This window comes from Sapajus apella, unplaced genomic scaffold (assembly GCF_009761245.1).
Source record: "Sapajus apella isolate SASKATOON/1434 unplaced genomic scaffold, GSC_monkey_1.0 scaffold18, whole genome shotgun sequence".
In the NCBI taxonomy this organism is placed as follows: Eukaryota; Metazoa; Chordata; class Mammalia; order Primates; family Cebidae; genus Sapajus; species Sapajus apella.
The window spans coordinates 2,841,330-2,854,414 of NW_022436958.1; the positions used below are offsets into that span (position 1 = coordinate 2,841,330).

General features: G+C 42.2%; 1 pseudogene across 1 annotated transcript; it reads left to right on the plus strand.

The window, feature by feature from the left end:
- Window positions 1–366: 366 nt before the first annotated feature.
- Window positions 367–3,139, plus strand: LOC116556965 (annotated as a pseudogene). Its single transcript, XR_004271284.1, has 2 exons — window positions 367–778; window positions 853–3,139. The product of XR_004271284.1 is annotated as an E3 ubiquitin-protein ligase CCNB1IP1-like (transcript).
- The last annotated feature ends 9,946 nt before the right edge of the window (window positions 3,140–13,085 follow it).

Sequence of the window (13,085 nt, forward strand, 5' to 3'; positions counted from 1 at the left end):
ATCCTGGACGGGGTGGCTTTAACAGCGAACATTTATTTTTCACAGTTCTGGAGGCTGGGAGGTCCAAGATCAAGGTGCCTGTACATTCTGTGTATGGTGAGGGCCTGCTTTCCAGATCACAGACAGCCGTCTTCTTACTGTGTTCTCACAGCGGTGAAGGGCGAGGGGCCTCTCGAGAGTCTCTTTTTATAAACTGTGTTAATCCCATTTATGAGGGCCCCACCTTTATGACCTAATCACTTCCAAAAGCCCTACCTCTAAATACCATCACATTGCGGATTAGGTTTCAGCATATCAGTTTTGGGGGGCCATAGAGATTCAGTACATAGCAATTACTAATGTTAATAATAGCACTTACCGCCCTCTCCGTTTTGGTGGGCTGGTTGAAGATGAAATCCACTGAGGATGAAAGGCCTGGGTCTTCAGCACCCTATGTGCCAGTCCAGAATTGGTCCATCTACAGACCCCCTGAAAATCAACTGGGCTTGGATTTGGACATTCTCAATAGAAAGGGTTAAAGGCTGATGGGACCTAAAGCCTGGTACTTGAATTTTGATCAAGATGAACTGTCTTAAGTTCTCTTCACTACACAGATGATCTTAGGTAATTGACAGATCCCGCGGTTCAACTTGGTTTCTGGATAGAAGCTGGATTCATGTGATGCCAGATAAGTAAAATTTCAAGAGACCAAAACCAGATCTGAGTCTCCCTGTTCCATTCCGGACCTCTTTGGTGCTGTAACTCCTGGATATACAGTAGACGATTACTGCATTTTATGGTTTTGGGATACATGGAGGTGCCAGATGTTCAATTAGAGCTGTCACACCGTTTCTGGGAAGTTGTGATTTTTAGGAAGCCGGAGCGGCCCTCAGCAACTCCCCGCAGCCTGGCAGGTCCCAGGATGCTTCGGGGCAACCCCGCGCTTGCGTGCTCTGGCGTAGTTCCCTGACGCCCTCCCGCGCAGAGAATCCTGGAATCTTCGCTTGTGGCGCTGTGGAGGACTCTCTTAGCTTCTGGAGACCTCACTATCCTATTATGTCTTTGTGTGAAGATATGCTGCTTTGTAATTATCGAATCTCTCTGGCTATGCATGGGTCACTGCCTGTTCTCACATCTTCTGTGATCAGCATGGCAGCGGTGAGTTTAGTCGCTCACCAGCTATCTGTCCTGCCTGCTAGATATTGTCCGCACAGAACTCAGTCCGTCAGAGGAATATAAAGCTACGGTATTGGCAGGACTGCGACCAGAGATCGTGTTGGACATTAGCTCCCGAGCACTGGCCTTCTGGACATACCAGGTACATCAGGAACGTCTCTATCAAGAATACAATTTCAGCAAGGCTGAGGGCCATCTGAAACAGATGGAGAAGATATATACTCAGCAAATACAAAGCAAGGATGTAGAATTGACCTCTGTGAAAGGGGAGGTCACCTCCATGAAGAAAGTGCTAGAAGAATACAAAAAAAAGTTCAGTGACATCTCTGAGAAACTTATGGAGCGCAATCGTCAGTATCAAAAGCTCCAAGGCCTCTATGATAGCCTTAGGCTATGAAATATCACTATTGCTAACCATGAAGGCACCCGTGAACCATCCATGACTGCACAGTCTGGTGTTTTTGGCTTCCCCTTAGGTAACAACTCCAAGTTTCCTTTGGATAGATCACCTGTTCGAAATCGGGGAGATGGAGATGGAGATTTTCAGTTCAGACCATTTTTTGTAGGTTCTCCCACAGCACCTGAACCCAGCAACAGCTTTTTTAGTTTTGCCTCTCCAAGTCGTGAATTAGAGCACCAGCAAGTTTCTAGCAGGGCCTTCAAAGTAAAAAGAATTTGAGCCAGTTATGGTTTCACACACCTGTGATCCCAGCTACTTAGGGGGCTGAGCCTGGGAGGATCACTTGAGCTCAGGAGTCTAAGGCTATAGTGATCTAAGATCATGCCACTGCACTCCAGCTTAAGCAACAGAATGAGACCCTGTTTCTTAAAAAAAAAAAAAAAGTGAAAGGTAATTTAGCCAACTTTACAGAATGTTTCTATGTTCACCTTCAGTGATTACATTTAGCAAGTCCTTTTTCTAGATAGGACTCCCGAAGCCTCCCTGTGCTTTTAAGTCTCTGAAGTTGTCTTCACATTATCAACATAACCAACTCAGCAGTGGTGAGTGGTTTAGAGTCTGGTTTCTTTGTTTCATTATTTAAAGCATGAGCATTTTATTAATCTCAATTCCATTGTGAACTGCTGAATTTTCATCCCTAGTGAGAAGGTTACAATAGCATTTGTTTCAATGGATAACTGTTTCTTTATGGGCTGTTTCTGACTGAGCTGTGTTGTTTACGCCTTAAGTACCTGTGTTATATGCTACATGTCACTTTGAATTCTGGTATTTATACATGTCTATATATGTAAGCATATTAATTTCCAGTGTTATTTTGCTGTATTTGCCAGTATGTTTATATAAAATTTTGGTCTTGGAAAATGGTGGGTGCTATGTGGCTTGTTATTTGGGTATGTGTATTTATTTGTATATATTTATGTATTTACCTTTATATTAACTTGTTTGGAGGTATGCTTATGTCAGTGTATGAGAGTACAATTTGATACATGTATGTTCAGTCCCCATTTGTATTTAAGAATAACTCACATTGCTAAAGTTATTTTTTAAAGTTGATTTTTTTGGCGTTTATGGTTGGCCCTCTGTCCACATGTTCTGCATCTGCAAATTTAGACAACCATCTATCAAAAATATTCAAGAAAAAAAATAAAAAATAATCTAACATAAAAAATACAAATTAAAAACCAATACTGTAAAACAACAATTTGGATAGCATTTACATAGTAGGTATTATCAATAATTTAGAGGTGATTTAAAGTATTTGGAAGAGTCTGTAGGTTATATGCAAATACGATGCCATTTTATAAAAGCGACATAAGCATCCAAGGATTTTGGTATCCATGAGGGTTCCTGGAACCAGTCCCCCAGAGATACCAAAGGACGCTATTTTAAAATAAAGCTACTTCTTTCTTTACCTTTTTGTCAACTGTTGCCTTGGGTTTACTTATTTAGGAATGCACTTCTGCCGAAAGTTTACCAACGTGTTACTGCTCTCAAGAGACTGTATTAAAATAATTTAAAAGATTATTTCTTGTTTCCTTTATTAAGTAGTGAGCATTTCTGACTATTGTTATGGAAATTATGTTGATGCATTTGTTTAAAATGTAGAGCCATAATAAAATTTGAAGGACAAAAGAAAAAAAATAATAATAGCACTTACCATTTACTGAATGGTTACAGATGGTAGCCACTGTATTTAGGGCTTTCCATTTAATCCTCACTGCCACAGAAAAGAGACAAGTAACATTGTTATTCCCATTTTCAAATGAGCAATGTGAGAGTTTTAAGTATAAACTTGTTCAAGATTAACAGTTAGAAAAGAGAAGAGTCAGAATTCTACCTGTGCCCCATGACTTGATAGTGTCTGCACCTTTATTCCCAGGGTGAAACATCTCACAGCAGAAGAGTATTATGTGTTGAGAATTTCCACTGATGAAGCCAACTGAGTGGCCTGATTCCCTTGGACCAGCAATCTAGATTTAGGGAAGACACAGCCCCAAGGAAGAGGCACAGCAGGCACTTGGCTCTCCTCCTGGGTTTCTGCTTTCTCTGAGCAAATGGAAGTTTGAGGAAGCACTGCATCCTCTCCAAAGGAAGGTGATAGGTGTATTCGTTAATGTGATTTTAATTCAAAACTTTCTCAGGCAGATAATTCTAAGTGATTATCCCCAAAATATTTGCGACACCCTTCTTTTTGCCACCCACTGACTTCCAAATACTCAATTTTCCCATCTCCCTTGAGCTAAGTGCAGCCCTGTGACTTACTTCCGGCCATGAAAAACAAGTGCAAATCTGTTAGGAGTATGTTCTGGGGAAATTTTTGCTCTCCTGATGAAGACAGAGAGACCATTGATTCACTGAACCCACCCAAGTAATCACATACTTTCTTCTTGTCCTAAGAGAAAAATAAACCCAACTATTAAAGTTACTGTAAGTTGATTAGTTTGTTTCTATCACCAAATATATTCCTAACTGCTGCAGCTTTCAATATTTAATCATATATTAAAATTTTCTTATTTCAGATTAATTAGGTCAACAGTCAGGTAAGGTAAATAGCATAACGTTATCACCATTTTAAAGGCAGGGAGGAGGGGGCAGGCATGATGGCTCACATCTGTAAATCCCAGCAATTCCAGAGCCTGAGATGAGAGGATTGTTAGAGATCAGGGGTTCAAGACCAGCCTAGGCAACATAAGAAGACCCCCATCTCTACCAAAAAAATTAAAAATTGCGCCTCTAGTCCTAGCTACTTGTGAGACTGAGGCAGGAAAATCACTTGAGCCTAGGAGTTGGAGGCTGCAGTGATCATGCGGTGAGCTAGGATCACACCACTGCCCTCCAACATGAGACCCCCATCTCCAAACAAAACAAACCAAGAAGATAAGGAGAATACAATCTATGGCGACATAGCAACCAAGTGTAAGAGCTGAAGCTGGAATTCAGGCCTTCTAGCTCTTGCCTGGGTGCTCTTTAAAACACTTAGTGAAGAAGCCTGAGTGGCAACCATCAGGGATATGGATACCGTGGGTTTTTCCCTGATATTTTCCATTAGATCCACATAGGACTCAAACGTCACTGCAGATTAATTTCAAACAGAGAAGTAAAAAAATTCATTCGATATCCCCTGAAAGATGAAGGGAATTATTTACAGAAAAGCGAGAGTCAGATTACCAGGTGTAATGAATATGAGAGAGAACCCTTCAAACACACAGAACAGAGAAATGGAGAAAAATGAACATAAACTTCTATTACGGTGGTGAATTGACTAAGGAATTAGCATAGGAAAAGGGGAAAAGGAAATCAGCTAAATATTTTAATGTGCTCATTTTATTCAAACCTAAGCAAAGAGAGCTTAATGAATGCAGCCTGAGTGGAGAGTAAGAAATAAAGAAAGAAAGAAAAAATAATGAGAAGAGAGGAAGAAAGAGGATGAGAATTTGAGATAACTCTAAACTGGAACAACCGTGTGGGTTCTTAATTGGAGGAACCAGGAATCAACATATATAATATAGATTTCCATATTTTCTTCTTCCTATCAAGAAGTCTAAATGGAGGCTGCAAAAGGTTCCTGTTTCGGGAAGGGAACAACACACACTGGAGCCTGTCAGGGTTGTATGGGGGGAGGGAGAGCATTAGGAAAAATAGCTAATGCATGCTGGGCTTAATACCTAGATGATGGGTTGATAGGTGCAGCAAACCACCATGGCGCACATTTACCTGTGTAACAAACCTGCACATCCTGCACGTGTACCTCAGAACTTAAAATAAAAATAAGAATTAAAAGAAAAGATCTTGTTTCAAGTCCTCTCATTGACATTTGGAGAAAGTTGAATGTGTTCTACAGTGATGGCTACAGGCAGTCACCTTTGTGATGCGTACAGAGGCTTTCTTTGGCAAAGAGGTTAACTCCACATAGCCTGATAGCTAGTTAGCTTTGGCCCAAGGGCATTAACATTTACATTTAAAAAGCAAATGTTTGAGAGGCATAGGCCATTGCCACTCAAAGACACACCAAATCAGAAATGCGCCATAGATGCCTAAGTCAAAAGATAGGCAGAGGACAAAAAGTTTGGGTGTGCAGGCGGTGACACAAATTTGGAGCCTGAGGCTCTGATTAGCAGGCCCAACTGCAATGCTGTGGAAGAGAGAGTGAAAGTATTCAGATGAGATGCACTACCTGGCTCAGAGGACGGAGGCATGGTCGAAGAAAAGTTTGTCCAAACTTATCCAAAGTGGATTTGTTTTTAAATCGTGTAATGTTGTGGTCTCAGAGGTCTCATCTACGACACAAATTGTAGCTACCATTTCTGTATCAATGACTCGCAGAAGTATGTCTCTTGTCTGGTCCTTTCATTTGAGCTAGATTCCTTAGTTTCTGCTACATAACAAATAACTTCAGAAGCTTAGTGGATTATGACAATGTTTATAGATCTGCAGATCAGCTAGACAAGGCACTGCTCAACTGGATTTGGCCAGGCCGAAGCTCTGGGTTGTGTTTGGGTCAACTCCATGTCATAATTCTAAGGGATAGGCTAGAGGGGCAGTGGCTTGCTAAAGCACGTTCTCCTGAAAGATCACAAGAGGACAAGCCAAACATGAGAGCATGTTAACAGTCTCTATTTGTATCTTGGCCACTAATCTTCTACTGACCAAAGTAAGTTTCAGGGCCAAATTTAAAATCAATGGGTGGGGAAATACACTCCTCCCACTAGTTAAGAGGCACTGCAAAGTTACATGGCAAAGAGTGTGAGTGTGAAATTCTATTGCAAGCGAGTGAAGAATCAGAAACAAAAATCCAACCTGCCACAGAGCTCTAGCTCCATCTATCTAGGTGCCTAGTAGAGATAAATGCATTTAGGTATCTCTAAGTCACTTTAAATTCAACATGAGCAAAACTAAACTTATGATTCATCTCCTCCTCACTCCATATATGCCCACACAGCCCATTCCTCCTTCAGCTTCTCCTGTCTTGGTGGATGGCACCACCATCTATCCACTTACCTGGATACGCCAAACCCTAGAGTCATCCTTGACATCCCTCTCTCCATCATCCTTTCTTGACTAATCAATTGCCAAGCCTTCCTGATTTATTTCCTAGATATCCCTTGAGTCCATCCATTTTTCTCCATTTCTAATACCACTATCCTTTGCTCAGGCTGCTCTCTGCCTTTGCCTGGATTCCTGTAGTACCTCCGGTCCGGTTTCTTTACATCCATTCTCACCCACCCGTATCACAGCCTTTGCACTGTAGACAGTGATCGTTTTAACAATGCACATCTGTCTTATCATTCTTCTGTTTAAAGCTGTCTAGTTGCTACCCATCCTCCTCACGATAGCTATCAGTCTTAAACACAGCCTATAGGACCTGCACGATCCAGCCTCTTCCTAACTGCCACCCCATTCCATAACCCGCTCTCTCCTTGCCCCCGGCACCCTGGTAACACTACTCTTACTTCAGTTCCTACTTGGCTCTAAGCTCTTCTGACGCAGGGCCTTTGCCTGTGCTGTTCTCTCTTCTGGGAAGCTTTAAGCACATTCTTTGTCTATGTGACTTTGATTCATTCCTCCTATCTGAGCTCAAATGCCTCTTTCTCAGAGAAGCTTTGTTCACCATAAAGACTGTGACAGATCTTTGATTGTCCTCTCTTCACAACATACTTTTCCTTTTTGGCCCTCAACACAGGTTTTATTGTTATGTGATTGGCCAGGAAGGAAATCCATGAAGGAACTGGCTATAGAGGTGCTGGGCATGTGGGAAATACCTTATGGAAGCCCCTGGCATCCCTGGCACTGGAAAGGAAAAAGGGAGAGGTGGTTCATCAGCGTCCAAGAGCTGGAGAAAGCCTGGCGGGTGACGGGAGGTGAGGTAGTGATGGGAAAAACATCCCTTCCTCCTCCCCTCCAATCTCCTGCCAGGGTCTCCTGTTGACTGAACCTACCAGAAAGACAGAAGGCAAAGGAAATACAGCAGAGCAGGGGAAGAGCAGAAAATAGCTCTGAGAACAAACAAGCATAGGCCCATGACTGCAGGTTACATATTTGTTTGTGTGGTTATTTCTACACTATCTGTCTCCCATGCTAGACTGCGCCAGGGCTGTGTTAATGTTACTGGCCATCGATTCCCCATTGCTTTTTACAGGGATTAACATTGGTCCCTAATATTTGTTGAATGAATGAGTGAATGGCAGATCTCTAAGAATAAAAAAATATCTCTCTATTAAAATTCTGGTAGGCACTGTCTTGAGAACGAACCTACTTTCTCCCTCTACCTCTCTCTGTCTCTATCCCCTTTCTTTTCCGGAGGTTTCCAGTTGGGACTTACCATCCACGGTTTTGTTGTTAGTGAAATGGCAAAAGTAATGAAATTGTGATGCTAGTTGTCCAAATGCACACACACACACACTCACCCTCCACAGAGCTTCTTTCTCTTCTCTTAACCACAAGGGCAGGGCCTTAAGGAGGGTTTTTTTGTAGTTTGCAGAACCTGTTTGTGACACTGAAGAATCTGTGGGAAACCACATGCCAGGCTCTTGTTTTCCAAGAGGACTATTAAATAGTGGCTATCAGTCTCTCCTCTGACTTTGAACAAATTTTTTAATAAATCAAGGTATTTATAACCATATCACCAAATGATCAAACAAGGTTATTTGCAAATGTGTGTATTTATTTATTTATTTATTTAGATGGTGTCTCGCTCTGTTGCCCAGGCCAGAGTGCAGTATTGTGATCTCTGCTCACTGCAACCTCTGCCTCCCTGGTTCAAGTGGTTCTCCTGCCTCAGCCTCTTGGATAGCTGGGACTACAGGCATGTACCACCACATCTAGCTATTTTTCTAACACTGTTTAGTAGAGACGGAGTTTCACCATGTTGGCCAGGCTTATCTCAAACTCCTGACCTCAAGTGATACCTCCACCGTAGCCTCCCAAAGTGATGGGATTACAGGAGTGAGTCACTGCGCCTGGCCCAAAAGGATTTTGGTCCTATTTTAAGAATCTGTCATGAAAGCCTTTTAGACTGTTTTGGGGAAGCATTGATATTTGGGGTAAGCTGTCATTTGGAAATTACAACTTCAAGGAGAGATTATTATAACCATAGCCACAGATACGGCGGCAGGTGGTAGCCGGAATCTGAGAGATAGTGAGACAAGCCTCCAAGTGTTATTGCCAGCTGATTCTACCTGCTACATAAAACTGTGTAAGAACCTCCCAGGATCCCTGTCTTGGTGTTGGTAGGAGAATAAGGCAGACAAAGACGAGGCTCACGGACCCATGAACACTTCTTTGCTTTTAGTGACTAATGTGGGAAAGGCAGTGGAGTTCCGCACACATCCCGGTTGCTTCCTCACAGTTTTCAGCACCTGCACAGGTAGGCAGGGTTACAAGACTGATTCTGGCTCAAAGACTGTGACTGGGGATGATGTGTGTCATTTCCAGACCAAGGCTGAGACAAGTCACCATGACACCTAAAATGGACTTGTTCTAATATTCACAGCTTACATGGCTGAGTAATACTGGAGGTAAGTTGTTCTAGAGAGTTATTTGGACCCACAGCAGACTTTGTATTAGCAAGAAACCTTGTCAGAATACTGAGATTTTGAAAGTGTTTGTTACCATAGCATAAGCTGGCCTATTCTTACCTATTCTGACCAATAATGTGTGGATACAGTAAAAGAACGAAAACTTCTAAAGCTTTTGTCTGGCTGTATTGTTCTGCCTTTTCTTCTGTCTATTCTCTTTCCTTTGAGAGAGTAAGGAGTACATTGGGGTGTGTGACATGTTATTTTATATATATCTAGATGTTGGTTTCCATGCTTCCTGGCTCATAACTCCCATAGCCCTTGTTATAGGCTTTTCCTATAAAGTTGGGGTAATTTGAGCCTCAGAAACAGGCCTCAGAAAATAGAAGCTTTCTTTCTGAACCTTTTGCCTTTGTTTTACCTGCTCCTTTGTTTTCCTCCAAAGCAGGACTCTAATCTTCCCTCACCTTTCCAAAAAGAAATTTTCTGACTTAGCTTGTCTGATTATAGATCATAAGACCTCCGTTTCAGAAGGAGCCCTGCTCCATACCTGGGAAAAAAGAATGCCCTATAGAAAGGTCAAGAAGGATCTGAACACACAGGCCTTGCTGGGTTCCTCACTAGGCTATTAGTATACTTAATAATTAGTATACTTAATATTAATAGGCTGAGTGAGGAACCCAGAAAGGCCTGTTAGTATACTCTTTTTATCAGATCTCATTTCTGCACTGTTGTCAATCTTGCCTATCCAATGAAGTCTCCATAAAAGGCGCAAGAAGACAGGGAGCTTTCAGATAGCTGAACACATGGAGGTCCCTGGAGGGTGGTAAGCCCTGGAATTTCCACATCTGTCCCCATACCTTGCCCTGTGTAACTCTTCATCTGCATCCTTTCTAATATCCTTTACAATAAACCAGTAAGTGTGTTTCCCTGAGTTCTGTGAGCTGTTCTCACAAATTATTCAAATCCAAGGCAGGAGGATCATGAAATCTCTAATTCATAGCCAGTTGGTCAGAAGCACAAGTATAACAACCTGGGGCTAGCAATTGGCATCAGAAGCGGGGGTTGGGGGGTAGTCTTAGGGACCGAGCCCTCACTCTGTGGGATCTGACACTATTTTCATGTAGGTAGCATCAGAATTTAATTGAATTAGATGGCACCCAGTGGTGTCCGCTGTAGAACTGATTGCTTGCTTTTTGGTGGGGAAAACCCCTGACATATTTGGTCACAGAAATCTTCTGTGTTGATTTATTGTTATTGTCGTTGAGAGCAGAAGAAAATCAGTTTTAGTTTTTCCACTCGAAGGGTGAAAAATAAGTCTCAAAATTGAGTTAATTTGGAGTTTGGTCATGACAGTCTTTATTTCCAATATATTGAATCTGGGTCTATTAATAAAAAATAGAACTCTTGCTAAAAGTGGGCAGGCCAAATTCTTTCAAAGCCATTGAACTTCTGCTATAGGATGCTGCCAATAGAACATTCCTTTGGAGAATCTCCAGGCATCATCTTCTTATGCTTCAAATTACATCCCACTATTGCTCAAGAAGATGCATTTGTTGGACTAACAATATTTTGTCTCTGTTAACATTCAACACTTAAATGAGTACTTAGGAACACACTGAAGATGTAAAAATGAAAAACCCTCTTGAGGCCCTAAAGGAGTTCACAGGGTATTACTCTTTTTTTTTTTTTTTCCCACGAGGTCTCACTTCTATCACCCAGGCTGGAGTGCAGTGGCGCGATCTCGGCTCACTGCAGCCTAGACCTCCCAAGCTCAGGTGATCCTCCCACCTCAACCTCCAAAATAGCTGGAACTATAGGAGTATGTCACTATGCCTACTGAATTTTTTTTTTTTTTGTATTTTTAGAAGAAATGGGATTTTGCCATGTTGCCCAGGTTGGTTTTCAACTCCTGGGCTCATGATCGGCCCTCCTCAGCCTCCCAAAGCGCCAAGATTACAGGTGTGAGCCATCACGCCCGGCTGGTAATGTTCTTATAGTCATAGTAAGACATTAAAACCAGCGTCAGTCACGAATAAATAAATCAGGGTTAGATTTTCAGGCTGTACAAGACTGAATCTATTTAATTATGCTGTTTTATTTCTCTTGTAACCTTTATCACAATCTGAACTTTTAAAAAATTGGCTAACCAGCCTATTATCTGCTCCCACCATTAGAGTGTGGCACCACAAGAGCTAGGAGTTGCCCGTTCATCACTGTATTCCACAGCATAAGAGGGTGCCTGGCACAAAGTAGATGCTTGATGATATATTTGATAAATGAATTAATAAGTGAATAAATGAAATAAATGAATGACAGAATGGAAGTGCTACTGTCTGCACACATGGACTCACTCTCTGGGGAAGTTGAGGCTGGATGGAGATTAAGCTTGCCCACAGAGCAGGATGAGAATTTTGGGAGTCCAGGGGCCTGGCTGATGGGGAAGGTGAGAGAATGGTTCTAAAAAAAAAAATTGAGAGTGGAAAAGGAAAGGCCACCCTCATGGTTTTGCCTTACAGCCAGTGCTAGAAGTTTGGCTTGGTTACATGATTAACCCTAAAGACATACCTAGACCCACCTCCTTAGTGCTGTCTGCAAGGTCACATCTTCCACTGAGGGCACCGAAAACCTCTGGCTGTAGAGTATCAAGAAAATTTATTTTTTAGGGGTGACAGGAAAAGTATTCCATGACGCTCTATAATATTTCTGGATATTTCTGACAGTATGCATTTTTTTGAATGTCTTATGTACATAGACCACATAGGAATTCCTAGGTGAGCCATTTTGATAAACTGCCCAATGACTATCTTATGAATAATAATAGAGAAATATAAATACATATGGGCTACATCTTGGCAAAGTAAAGTAATCCCAAAGTAAATTCTGAGGATGCTCTGAACTGACGCCTCTTAAGCACCACAAAATGTCCTCGTGGCTTTGCCTCCCACTGGGGCTTTTTGGCTTTTGTTTGGCCCCAGTGGCTGCTACAGTGGCTCAGTGCAGAATTCTGTCTGAATTCACACAGGAGCAACATGATGGTGCTCAGCCCTGGACGAAGTGTCCTTACTAAAGAGTTGAGAGATGCTTGGACTATTCAGATAGATGCCAACTGGAAGTATAGGACAGTCAACACAAACCAGAGAGGCAAACTTTTGGCCAGTGAGACATGGGAAGGGAGAAGAAATGTACTCTTCTTTTTCCCCTAGAAAATGGACCAACCTGAACCCCAGTCACCTGGAAAGCCCCTTGGACAAGCGTCTGTTGAGATCCAGCACATGGCAGCCAGCGTGCTGATGGTTCCTTCCTGCCTCACTCACTCCTCCTTATTTCTGCCTCCGTGGAATTCTATTCTCTAATCAATATTAGCACATACATACTGCCTCAGACTGCACCTCCTGGGAAGCCAGGATAAAGCACTCTCTAAACATTTTGTCTTTGAAATTGTAATAAACATCAAAAGAAAAATACAGCTTGAAAGTTAACTATTTATTGTGTGCACTTTTTTTTTTTCATGTTTACACCAAATTTTATAAAGAAAGTTCAGCTACTTTCAGGACTCTGTGAAGTTCCGTTGAAATAAAGTCCACATTCCTGCCCTCAGAAGTGTTCCAACAGCTGGATGTGGTGGCTCATACCTTTAATCCCAGCATTCTGGGAGGTTGAGATGGGCGGATTGCTTGATCCCAGGAGTTCGAAACCAGCCTGGGCAACATGGGGAAACCCTGTCTCTACTAAAAATACAAAAATTTAGCCTGGCGTGGTGGCGGGCGCCTATAATTCCAGCTACTTGAGAAGCTGAGGTGAGAGGCTCGCTTGAGCTCGGGAGATGGAGGTTGCAGTGAGCCTAGATAGCGCTACTGCACTCTAGCTTGGGTGACAGAGTTAGAGCCCATCCAAAGAAAGCAAAAAAGAGAGAGAGAGAGAGAAAGAAAGAAAGAAAGAGAGAGAGAAAGAGA